The sequence below is a fragment of the Amblyomma americanum genome, chromosome 8 (assembly GCF_052857255.1).
Source record: "Amblyomma americanum isolate KBUSLIRL-KWMA chromosome 8, ASM5285725v1, whole genome shotgun sequence".
NCBI classification, from domain to species: Eukaryota; Metazoa; Arthropoda; class Arachnida; order Ixodida; family Ixodidae; genus Amblyomma; species Amblyomma americanum.
The window spans coordinates 113,992,645-114,004,785 of record NC_135504.1 but is presented as its reverse complement, the minus strand read 5'-3'; the positions used below and the strand labels follow the sequence as shown (position 1 = coordinate 114,004,785).

The window sequence follows — 12,141 nt, the reverse complement described above, 5'->3', positions numbered from 1 at the left end:
AAGCCCGTGTGTTCGAGGAATGCACAGAGGCTCACCTTTTTGCGTTTTGCTTCCATCGAAACGCGGCTGCCGCTGTCGTGTTCGAACCTGATTACTCCGGCTCAGGAGCGGAGTAAGCCGCCACGGTGGCTCACTGGTTATGGCACTCGGCTGCTGACCCAAAAGACGCGAGTTTAACCTCGGCGGCGGTGGTTCAATTTTGAAGAAGGCGAATTAAAGTCAAGAGGCCGATCTACTGTGCTATATCCGTGCACGTTAAAGAACCTCCGGTGTTCGAAATTTCCGGAGCCCTTCCCTACGGCCGAGTCCTCATAGCCTCAGTCGCTTTAGGACGTTAAACAAAAAAATAAGAATTCGTTTTGGGGGAAAGGAAACGGCGCAGTATCTGTCTCAAAACTCGGCGGACACCTTTATAGCACCGCGAGTGAGATGATGTTTACATAGCTGAGGCTAGCGTAAGTAAAATTACAGGGAAAAGAGAGCGAAGGGAAAAGAAACAGGCGAGTCAGAGACAGAAATAATAGCAGGAGGGCGTCAAAATACACATGTTTAAAGTTAAAATATGACAAAATAACCTGCCGTAAGGGAAGGGGTGCATTTGAGATTCGCCTCCAGAGGGAAAGTGCACACCCCTGGCATCGATAGTCAATGGGCGTCATCAAGAGAGGGAAGGCTGCTCACGTGTCCATTGCGCCTTGAGCCACCGAGAGCATAGGTGGCTTGGCTTGAGCGCGTGCCTCGAGACGAGCAGGACAAAACCTTTCGATGCTGACGTGTACGAGCAGTGCTCGTAGAGATCTGGAGGCGAGCGGTAGCTGGCGGCCGCGTCGCGCTGTGCTCTGGTGGTAGGACGTTTTCACCATACCGACGCTGATGTTTTACCAGGGAAAATCCTGCTTCGCACCGGACCTGGGAATCTCCTCTCTTAACTACCTTTCACCTGCGGACCATAGGCTCCGACTACAACGCACTTCGAGGTTTGCCCGTGGCTCAACCCATCGGGCCGAGAGCGGCGCTTCACACCAGGTTCGACCTCTTTCTTGTTGCATTTAATTCTCGCTTAGTACGCCAGTAATTAAGCGAAGGGCAACTGCGCCGATTCCCTTACGGCCCCATAATAGCTATTGGTACAGCTTGGATTCCGCTCTGGGTTTTTCGGTCCGGCGTCCCTGCCGGCGTTCTGTGCTACCTCCTACACAACGTAGTCGCGCGTCGAAAAGGCAGCTGGCCTTCTTGTTTTCGGTCAATAACACAGCTGCGGTCATGGCGTTCGTAGTCAGAGGACAGTACAGAATGATCCAGCCTTCTTTATTATCTTGCGCCAAGCCCGTGATGCAGAAAAAAGAGCTCCCATGACTGAGCCTAGCCTGTTCCCAATATCCCACTAGGATGACGTGCATTCGGGATGAGGCAGACATGAATCGGAGCTAACGAACGTGACCGTGCAAGCGTGGGCTCATTCGGCGTTCGATGCGAGGGTATGCACGTGATGGCGTCTCGCATTTGAGCGTTCGATTGTGTCGCGGACGTTGCACCAGTCTCCTGGTTCGGCACTTCCAGCTGGGCGTTCGTGGCCGGCTTGCGAGCTTCCGGATAAATATTGAGGCTCAGGGATGATCGAGCATTTAAAGCTGGCCACAGAGGACCACCCTGTTATTTTGAGGCTGCACTACCAGCCAGCGTCCGTATTCCAGACCAGCACTTCTCCTGCACCGTGACAGCGAGGCAAGCCGCCAGTCTAATCAGCAATCTTGCCCCGTACCGGCCGCAACCGAAATATACGACGTGTTTTCCTGCGAAAGCTATAATGTTTTCGTTATAAGCCACCTAAGAGCTACAACGCAGCCATATCGCATAACCTTACGCGGGCTGCGTTTGCATTTTTTAGCCGCCGTGGTGGCTCATTATGACCCACGGCTGCTGACCCGAAAGACGCGGGTTCGATCGCAGCCGCGGTGGTCGAGTTTCAATCGAGGCGAAATTCTAGAGCCCCGTGCAATGCGCGATATCGGCGCAGGTTAAAGAACCCCAGGTGGTCGAAATTTCCGGAGCCCTTCACTACGTCGGCCTCATAGTCTGAGTCGGATTGGGACGTTAAACAAAAAAATTAATTTGGTTTTTGGAGGAAGGAAAAGGCGCATCTCCGCTGACACATTTACGACGCCACGAGTAAGATGTTTCCTTAGCTCAGGCTAGCGTAACTAAAAGGACAGGGAAAAGAGAGCGGAAGGAAAACAAAATAGGCGAGCGATAGATAGAAAGGATAGGAGGAGGGCGGCAAAGTACGCTACTTGCAAGAAGAAAATATAAAAGTCGCCGTAAGAGAAGGACCGCCATTTTGAGTTTCCCCTTCAGGGGGAACGTGCAGCTTGGCGTCGATAGTCAGTGGGCGTCAATGAGAGAGGGAAGGCTGCTCACGTGTCCAATGCGCCTTGAGCCAATGAGAGCATAGGTGGCTTGGCGTGAGCGCGTGGCTCGAGACGAGCCGGACAAAACCTTTCGATGCTGACGTGTACAAGCAGTGTTCTAAGAGATGTGGAGGCGAACGGTAGCTTGCGGCAGCGCCGCGCTGTGCTCTGTGGTAGTTTTCACCCTACCGATGCTGATGTTTAACCAGGGAAAATCCTGCTTCGCAGCGGACCTGAGAATCTTCTCTCTCAACCAACTACCTTTTACCTGCGGACCATAGGCTCCGACCACAACGCGCCAGGCAGGTCGTCCGTCTTCATCGACTTCGATGTTTGGCCGTGGCTCAACCCATCGGGCTGAGAGCGGCGCTTCACACCAGGTTCGTCCTCTATTTATGTCGCATTTAATTCTCTTACTACGCCAGTAATTAGGCGAAGGACAATTGCGCCGGTTTTCTTACGTTCCCATAATCGCTATTGGTACATCTTGAACACGGCTCTGGGTTTTTCGATCCGGCGTCCCTACCGGCGTTCTGTGCTACCTCCTACACCACGTAGTCGCGCGTCGGAAAGGAAGCTGGCCTTCTTGTTTTCGGTCAATAACACAGCTGCAGTCGTGGCGTTCGTAGTCAGAGGACAGTACAGAATTATCCAGCCTTTTCTATGATCTTGCGCTGACCCCGTGGTGCAGAGAAGAGTGCTTCCATGACTGACCCTAGCATGTCCTCGATATCCCACTAGGATGAGGTGGATTGGGGATGAGGCAGACACGAAGCAGAGCCAGCACACGTGACCGTGCAATCGTGGCCTCATTCGGCGTTCTATGCGAGGTACTGCATCTGATGTCGTCTCGCATTTGAGCGTTCGGTGTTGTCGCGGACGTTGCACCGGTCGCTTCTTTTTCGTTACGGCACTTCAAGCTGCGCGTACGTAGCCGGCGTGCGAGATTAGGCTTTTTATTGAGTTCTAGGGATCATCGAGGTATTGTGACTGGCCACAGAGGACCACCCTCTTCTTTTGACGCTGCACCACCAGGCAGCGTCCCTCTTAGACCAGCACTTCTGCATCGTGACAGCGAGGCATGCTGCCAGTCGAACCAGCAGTCTGGCCACGTACCGGTCGCAACCGAAATGCAGGACGCGTTTTCTAGCGAAAGCAGTAATGTTTACGTTATAAGTGACTTAGGATCTACGATACAGCCGTAATGCGCAATGTTACGTGGGCTGCTTTTGCATTTTTTAGCCGCCGCGGTGGCTCAGTTGTTATGGCCCTCGGCTGCTGACCCGAAAAACACGGGTTCCCGCGGTGGTCGAATTTCGTTGGAGGCGAAATTCTAAAGACCCGTGTACTGCGCGATATCCGCGCACATTAAAGAACCCCAGGTGGTCGATATTTCCGGTCCCCTTCACTGCGGCGTCCCTCCACTCCCCACCTACATTAAAGTGACATTAAAGATAGACTGAGTCGCACTGGGACTACAAACCCCATAATCAATTTTTCATTTTCTCACTGCGTGGATCAATTCTCCCTCCAAAGAGTGAGTCATCAGTGTGCCTTTGATCAAAACCAAGGAAGTGATTCCCAATCAAGCTCATTTCCAATCTAGACGTTCTAGATTTGAGTAAAGGCGAAACGCTCAGGTGCCCTAGTGGTCTGCCATGTGTGTGCACGTCAGATATCACCATGTTATCAAAATTATTGCGGAGCCCTCCACTACGGCACACCAGCGTCTCTTTCTTACTCCCTCCTCCTTCCCTTAGCTCAGTTAGGTATCAACCGATATGTGAGACATTTACTGCGCCTTTTAAAGCGAAATCTTTACTACGCCTTGTTCCCTGAGTTTCGCCAACTCTGTGGATTTGAGCGTCAACAACTTTCACCCGCTCTCGAGCTGTGCCGAAACCAACCAAGAGCGGCGCTTCAAAAGCAAAGGAAAGGCGCATAAGTGAGCCCCTGGTACAGTAGACACTCAGGCGCGCTTTAAGCTACGTGGCGGCAGTGACAGATGTGCGCTGCATGCGTTGGCACTGACTACGTTGTGACAAACCCGGCTTTGAAGCTGTAGGCTTCAGCGTTCATTGTGTTCATTGGTGTTGGCGGTGACAACAATCTACACTCCGACGACTTCTAGGAAAGGAAGGCGCATAACTGGCTCCCTGGGTCAGTGGGCGACTCAATCACGCTTTGAGGTACGTGGCGGTGGTGAGAGAGATATGTGGGCTGCATTCGTTAGCGCTGAAAATGTGGCAGACACGCGGCACTGCACCAGTAGGCCGCAGCGTTGGATAAAATCCTCCGGCGATCAACCATTAAGCTGCCACCTACCATGTTGGCAGGGTGGGCGCGCTTCCTATCCAGTATCCGAAACGCACTCAACGTTACAGACGCCAAAACTGTATGCGAGAGTGACGCCGCCTCTTTAAGGGAACGCAGTCACGGGCATAATCACATGACCACATCTGGAGAAGCGGCGGTCGACGGCGCTCGTGATAAACTTTATAAAGCCAATGATTTCCACTTTCTAAAAAATTCCTAGAATTTGTCGGAATTCAAACATTGACCCCTTGAGTTTCAAGACACACTACCCCTGCGCCATGCAGGCACGCTTGCACGTCTGCGGTACAAGCGAAGATTTGAATGTGTCATGTGGTCTTTCACTTAAAGTGGTATATTTAAACTCTGTTCTAATGAGTGTGGTTATAAGTAGAAATAACACTGTACTCTAATGAGCGAGCGTATAGTTATAGGAGTTCTAATTGAGGAAGTGGAAATAAGGCCAGTAGCAAAGTGCATGTGGGCGCGCCATATTGGCGGAGCATGCCACAGCAATCAAAATACCCTTCAATCTACTATGCGCCGCTCCCCCAAAAGATGGTGAGCGAGCAGTGCGAAGTCTTCGTCTGTGGAACTTTTGTCGAAAAGAAGTGTTCGCGTTTGTAAAGTGATACCTAAAGGGGCCCGCAAGCCACTGAAACGAAATTGGTTTTTGAGGAAAGAAAATGGCGCAGTCAGTCTCGCATATATCGGAGGACATCCGGAAAGCCACTGAAACGAAATTGGTTTTTGAGGAAAGAAAATGGCGCAGTCAGTCTTGCATATATCGGAGGACATCCGGACCGCGCCGTAAGAGAAGGGATAAAGGAGAGGGTGAAATAAGAGAGAGACACTGAAGGGGCCCATTAAAGCTATGGCGCCCTACCTTTTTTTTTCTCGGCGTGACTAAGGTGTCCACCGAGAAAAGAAGCCATTTACTAAGCATCTTCTATCCTGAAACCAAGCAGAGCCTCGACTGCCAGTATGACTGGACAGGTAACTAGGAGGCCGATTTGCTTCATCAAGCCGGCCCTGCAGCAGATCTAGATAATCACTCTTACAACTAGTTGTTGCACGAAAGCCTGGTACAGCATGTATGCTAAAGTTAACACGGCTGATGTTCGGGTCGCCATTGCGGCTTGTCTCGGCGTTTGCGGCTCAGCAGCAGAATGTGCCGCCATTGGTGATTGACTGCAGATCATCTGCCGGCCGTAAAGACGTACAAGCTAATGCAATTTGAAGGTGATCGCCTCAGGCTTAGCCTCCTGGGATTAACCTCCTTTAACAGGGTTTCGCACGAACGCTGGAATGAATACGTGGGCTTAACTAGCCGAAGGATTCCCTTAATCTGTTTGTTACCGACTAAATTACCGTCATGCAAAGAAAGAATTCCTGGTCCGTTTCTGGGGAAACGAATGTGATAACCTGAAAATCGCGTTAGACTATACGTGTTTCGCCCGTCAATTGGGAACGCTTTTGAACAGCGCGATCAAAACTCCTTAAAGAGCAGACAGCCACATTTCAAAAGATCCCCAGTTGGTCGAGATTAGTCCGGAGCCCTCCAGTAGGGCACCTGTTTCTTCTTTCACTCTGTTCTTCCCTCCTTCTCTTACGGCATGGTCTCAGCCATTTCGAACTCCAATTACTCCGCCGTTTCCTTTCCAAAAAAAAATTCAATGTATGCGAAATTCAAAAACCTAGTACGTATCCTGTGCGACCGCAAAGTCCCTTAACGAAGCGCGGGTGCTTAATCCACATGCACCTCTGTAATGTGAAACCCGGCACTCCGGAACGAATGCCAACAGGGTTTCTGCCCCAGTGCTTTATTGGCCATAGGCAGGACGACAATGCCGGCACCCTCCCTTTGAAATTCTAGAAGACAGAGAAAACTGTGCTAGCTTATCGGCGTACGCTTGTGACGTACGAAAATTCGTCGTTCAACGCCCGCCGAGTTCCTAAGCACAGATGGGACTTCCGTAAACTCCGGAAGATCGGTGGATAAGAGGTCTTGCTATGCGTTGCCGACATCATGTCCCAAGTTTAGAGTGGTCTGAAGCCCAAAATTCAAACGACCACAAGCACTCGGCCAGAACACCAGCTTGGCCATGTTGGTTACTCATTTGTCACGGAACATCGCAGAACAAAGCGACAAAACACGAGCACTGATTTACAACTCATTCTATTTTAAAAGAAACAAGGCTTCTTCGAATAAGAGTTGTCAGTCAATGCTTGCGTTTTCTTCCATTGTTCTGGACTGTTCCGTCACAAACAAGCATGCTGCGATGGCCCAAAGTGCATGCCTTCTAGTGAGGAGCTGCCTCTTTTGCCTTAGCACTAAGCTCTTCATGCCCAACAATTCTGCACAAAAGCATTTTTGAACAGGAAAGTGTTTATGAGCGCAGTTTTTTTTTTCATATATTGAAAGATTTCACTGTAAGAATCAACATATCTGCAGATCTCTCGTCGGCAGGCTTGACATTTTTTTGCTATTAACGCTTTTGCTGTCAAAAGCTGTTCCCCATTAGTTTTGCAAGAGATTGGAACAATACGAAAGAAACATTTTGCTGCATATCAGTAAAATGGACGATTACTTACAAACTTCTGCACCTCTAGATTGCAGTTTTAGAATATTCAAAAAGTTTCACCAAGAATTTTGAACATGCTCGCACTTTTACTATAGGTTTCGTGCCGGTTTTCTTTCAACTCAACCTTGGCGCCAGTGTCGAGATGACAGCCCGACATTTTTTCTGTTTCAGCCCAAAAGCGAGCACCAGTCGGCACCGCAGCTTTTCGGCCAAGAGCACCTCCTCCTGAAAATAACTGCGGGTTGATGGCTGCACCTGCACCAATAGAAGCTCAAGCCTTAAACGGGTGAGTAATCTGTTTTGAATCAAACAGCTTTTGTATCGTCTACTTGCTTTAGAAAAAGTTTGGAAAAGTTATCTCTGAAAAGAAATTGAACATTAAATCTGATGAGTCGGTTTATTTTATCGATGTGTCGATGTGCTGCAAGACATTCCGCACTTTGGGACATCTTTAAGCAACAGACACCATGCCTCATAAATTTTCAGCTTTGCACTACTTCGGTTTTCTGCACAATTTATACACGTTCGGCAGTCACAGAATGTTCAAATTCCACTCACTTTAGGTAAGCACTCAATGACGTGTTTTTCAGAGGTGACTCTCAGCCAGTGCTTTAGACAACAACGTGGAGCAACCAGAGGAGGCCATGAGGAGATGACAGACGCCCTTGCCAGATAATAACTAGTCGTTTTTCTATCATCCTACTCTGTAGAGAATTTAATGCTAGAACCATCCGCGACATGTGTGTAACATTGCATCCTGTCGCTTAATTTCTTTAGGCTACAATTAGCGTACAGTGTCACCACAAGTGTACCCATATTACAAATTTGTAATCTTGGATTCCGCAGGCAGCATTTGGTGCCTTGGAAGTGGATGGATGTCTTCATTGTGATCTACTCCAGGGCTGTATACTTGAATAAACGCCCAGGCCATGGCGTACGCCGACCAAGTCCCCTGCCCGGAAGAAGAGTCGCGGGGAGCGCGTGGAGGAGCGAGCGCGCGCAGATGAAAAAGATTCAGGGCCACCGGCGGAGTTCCTTGGGTTCTCTCCGGCTTGGTGTGCTTTCCATTGGGCGGAACCGTACTCCCGTAGCAATATGTCGTCTTCCCTGTCCTGAGCTTGCCAAGCACTACCCTCCGTGTCGACCCTGAAGCAAGCTGGCGTGAGAGGCGACCTCCTTCTTGTGGCAACACGGGTGAGTATTCGTGCGGATTTCTGTACAGGGTGCCTGCTTAATGTGACATAATATAACTACGTAGTGTGCATGGCACCTCCGGCCGCTTTAGTAATTGTTGAACAAACTTACATTCAAACTGATTCGCTACCGTCGTTAGACGCGGACTTTGGACAAGCGCCCCTACTTAATTCACTAAGTAATCTACAAACGCGTCTGGCAGTTATGAACACTGTCGCACCTTATCTCCTGAACAGGCAAGAAGAACGAAAAACTCCGAAGATACCCAGCACTATACAGACCATATGCTATAGATAGAAGAATAAATTTTTTTACTGTAAATAAGAAGTGAGTGATTGAAACCATGCTTCCATGAAGTGGTGGCCCATAGGCAGACAGGCGGGAAGAGGTGGCTTAAATTTGGGGCAGAGGGTCAAAAGGCAAAAGGCATCACTGGGGACAAAGCAGTCCTAAAATTACAAATTGTCACCAATGTGCGGCTTCAAGCCTGAGTCCAACAATTCTTTTCTGAAATGAGGCATTAGTTACGATCTTTGGGCTTCTAGATGGTTCACTCCCTTCGACTTCGTCTTTGACTCAGCTCCAACTAGTTGCATAATTGCTGCTTCATGTGAACACTCTCACATTTCCAATTCGGCAGTGCTATCAAAAATATCAAATTATCCTTTGAAAGTGCAGAGGTACTGAATTTTTCATCACTTCCTTTGTAATGCAGGCATTAAAAGGCTACGACGTGCGAAGCACGCAGGGAAGAAAAAATTCATAGTGAATGTTAAATTTAAGAGCACGTGAAGCCAACACCTGATGTTGTAGGGGACCGGGTTAACAAACTTCACAGAATGCTAAGAGATGTTTTCGGTGCCATTATTATTAGTGAAAAAAAACTCTCCTTTTTTAAATAAATTCTTTTAAGTACCACTATTCTCTTTGCACGGCTGGCTTACGTCAGCAATTGGGAAGCACCGGGCTCATTCCATACATTTAATTGAAGGCAGATGCCACTGACGCATGATGTGCAAAACAGCTTTTGTCTCGCAGGCAGCTTTTTTACAGCATTTGTTAGTAAAACACCAGAGCGCAGTGGTGTTTCAAGAATAATTCATTATGCTCGAAGGCATGAACATCCAACGATCTTTCTCCAGACGGCTGCGCCAAATATGAAAAGCATGTCCCTGCATCAAAGCGGAGCAGATGGATCCCGTCAGTGATGACTCCGTGCGACGGGCAGTCGGAGTCACCCATCACGTGCGTGGTCTGGCAGCAGGTTACGGCTTCATGACACTGGCTGCCATGCAGGCCCCACGTGGTGGCGGCGACCGAGATTCGAGTGCAAGATTCTCGTCTGGCTCGGCACCAAAGGTACGCATGCGTGTCAATTACTCACTAAGCCAATGCACAGTTCCTCCGGCACTTGCATTAAACCATGATGAGGTTGTGCATATATTGGCATGCATTGTGCGAAAGCAGTTGTGTTACTGGCCTACCTGGAGTTCGCTACAGCACGCCCGTAGTCTGGGTGGAGTGGACATCGACTAATGCGTTCTACCAACGCTACTCGGAGCATTTGTGATCCCCGGGAAGTCGACACAGCCCAGAGTGCAACAAACCGCAACGTAAACACTCCGCAAAGATTGGGGAAATCGGAGCTTTATCAGTTCCTTTTGCCACAGGATTTCCCAATGTGCTGATTGCAGGCAAAATAAAAGCGACCCAGCCAGCGTAAAATATATTGTAACGGTACCCATCAGTATGATGTTATATTCACAGGGCACATTATTACGGTTAGAAAATAAACATTCAGGCATGCGTGTATTTTGTTTCTCAGAACTTGGAAGTGCTTATTTTGGGTTTCATTGATCGGGCACATTCGCGAATGCTTCCACCCGTGGCTCTCGCAGAGGTCGCTAAGTGTACCCTGATTCTCGACAAAAGCATTTCTATCCAGGACAGACTATGAAGTCAATTTTTTTTCAGATAATACAAAATTTAAAAATTACAAATATCTCTACATACCATGTAATGGCAGCATTCCAGCTTTTTATATAACGTTACTACTATCGTCAAAATCATTCCCCTTTTGTTTTTATAAGAGTATTGAATGGCTTGCAGGTTTTTTTTTTGCTGTTAACCATTTTCCTATTGCCAACAGCGATCTCCATTGGTATTCTACGGCAGTCTTCACCGCCTTATTCGAGCGATGGAAACACTATAAAAGAAAGATTTAACTACATATCAGAAGAACTTATCATTACATATAAAGTTTCATACCACTACACCCAGTTTATCAATACTGAAAATTTTTTCCCAAGAATGTCGAACAAGCTCGCATTATTAGTTTTGTTTCGTGCCGGCTCCGTTTATTTTTTTCGGCTCAACTTGGCACCGGTGTCACAATGAGGGCGCGACGTCTTTTTTCAGACCATTCGCAAGCACTGGTAGGCACCGCGGCCTTCCCAGCAAGAGCACTTTCCTAATGCAGATGGCTGTGGGATGATGGCAGCACCTGCACCAATCCAAGCTCAAGCCCTAGCTAGGTAAGCGAAGTGTGTTGAAGGAAAGAGTTAAAGCAAAGAGATTCGGTTGTCATCTAGTTACTTTATAATGAAGCTTGCAAAAGTTATCTCTGAAAATAAATAGAACTTTAAGTGCTATGCGCAGGTCTGATATATCGAATCGATGATCTGCTGAAAGACATTTCGTAATTCAGGACCAATTTAACTGACAGATGCAATGCGTCATAAATTTTCAGCTGCGTTATACCTGTTTTCTACACAATTTATACACGCGCGGCAGTTACAGACGCCATTGATATTCCACTTACTGGAGATAAGCTTTCTGTGAGATGTTTTCACAGGTGAGTCACAGCCAGTGCAGCAGTTAACCACGTGGAGCAATCGGAGACCATGAGGACATGAACCAGGCACATGTCAGATAAGAAATAGTCGATATGCTATCTTCCAACAATGTACAGATTTAAAATGGTAGAATAATCCTTGACATGGGTGTTAGCTAGGTCGCAACCCATCGCTTATTATCTTCAGGCTACCATCAGCGTAAAATATCACCTCAAATGCGTGTACTCATATTACAAATTTGTAATGTTGGTTTCCGCAGGCACCATTCGGCGCCTTGGATGTGGATGGATGCCTTCGTTGTGATCCTTTTCATGGCTTTAGATGTCGTCTTCCCTGTCCTGAACTTGGTAAACAGCCTCCGTGTTGACTTAGAAGTAAGTTGGCGAGAAATGCGACTTGCGACAGGTCAAATTTTGAAGCGAAAAGCTTCACTGCGTTAGTCAACACAGCGCTTCGCGTGAGCCTGTGTAAGTCGGAGCACGAGTGACGTCATGCACGGCGCGGGTGGCCGCTGCCGACTCCGTCGCGACCTTCCGCCACAGTGGTCAGAGCGCTCGACTACTGATCCGGAGTTCCCGGGTTCGAACCCGACCGCAGCGGATGCTTTTTTATGGAGGCAAAACGCTAAGGCGCCCATGTGCTGTGCGATGTCAGTGCGCGTTAAAGATCCCAGGCTGTTCGAAATTATTCCGGAGCCCTCTACTACGGCACCTCTCTCTTCCTTTCTTCTTTCACTCCCTCCTGTATCCCTTCCCTTGTGGTGCGGTTCAGGTGTCCAACAATATA

General features: G+C 48.5%; 1 long non-coding RNA gene across 1 annotated transcript; it reads left to right on the top strand.

The window, feature by feature from the left end:
• The first annotated feature begins 819 nt into the window (after positions 1-819).
• On the top strand, positions 820-9,853 carry LOC144102053 (uncharacterized). Its single transcript, XR_013308157.1, has 5 exons — positions 820-1,026; positions 2,637-2,788; positions 7,478-7,592; positions 8,153-8,500; positions 9,643-9,853. It is a non-coding gene; the product is annotated as an uncharacterized LOC144102053 (long non-coding RNA).
• The last annotated feature ends 2,288 nt before the right edge of the window (positions 9,854-12,141 follow it).